Source organism: Crocuta crocuta, unplaced genomic scaffold, assembly GCF_008692635.1.
Source record: "Crocuta crocuta isolate KB4526 unplaced genomic scaffold, BGI_CrCroc_1.0 scaffold26, whole genome shotgun sequence".
In the NCBI taxonomy this organism is placed as follows: domain Eukaryota; kingdom Metazoa; phylum Chordata; class Mammalia; order Carnivora; family Hyaenidae; genus Crocuta; species Crocuta crocuta.
Genome location: NW_027532249.1, coordinates 10,474,567 through 10,475,275, shown reverse-complemented (window position 1 = coordinate 10,475,275; position 709 = coordinate 10,474,567). Strand labels below are relative to the sequence as shown.

The window sequence follows — 709 nt, the reverse complement described above, 5'->3', positions numbered from 1 at the left end:
TGCAAATGACAGATTTGTGTTATTTTATTTCAATAGCCCTTAAACTGATCCTAATACACATTTTCTTTTTTTTTTTTTTTAATGTTTTTTATTTATTTCTAGGAGAGAGAGAGAGAGAGACAGCGTGAGCAGGGGAGGGTCAGAGAGAGGGAGTCACAGACTGAAACAGGCTCCAGGCTCTGAGCTGGCAGTCAGCACAGAGCCCGACGCGGGGCTCGAACCCGCGAACCGCGAGATCACGACCCAAGCGAAAGTCGGACGCTTAACCGACTAAGCCACCCAGGCGCCCCCACACTTTCAATATAGTCTTTTAAAAACAGAATACATAATATAATTTTCAGGATGAGAAGACATACATTTATCTCATTTTCATTTTGTAACCTTTAATGCATTTAACATACTAGAATGAAAACATATCAATAGCATATATAATAATGCAAGTATAATTTTCAGAACTAATGAATTCATTTCACAATTCATATAGCACTAGCTACATAATTCAAGGCATTTGAAAAAAGAAAAATTAAGGGTTTTTTCCCTCTAAGTGACATTGTGTTCAGTTCATTTAGGGGAGAAACAAATTCTTTACCCACAGCAGCAATTTAGATTAATTTCAGAGGCCATCTAGAGATGAGAATACTTTATAGCTATTATCTTAAAGATCATAAACTTGTTCCTAAAGCTGGAAAAAATGGTGATAAGTGGTCCA

At 36.8% G+C, this 709-nt stretch overlaps 1 non-coding gene across 1 annotated transcript; it reads right to left on the bottom strand.

Annotated features, from left to right (window-relative positions):
• Window positions 1-200: 200 nt before the first annotated feature.
• On the bottom strand, window positions 201-285 carry TRNAE-UUC (transfer RNA glutamic acid (anticodon UUC)). The gene has a single exon. It is a non-coding gene; the product is annotated as a tRNA-Glu (tRNA).
• Window positions 286-709: the final 424 nt, after the last annotated feature.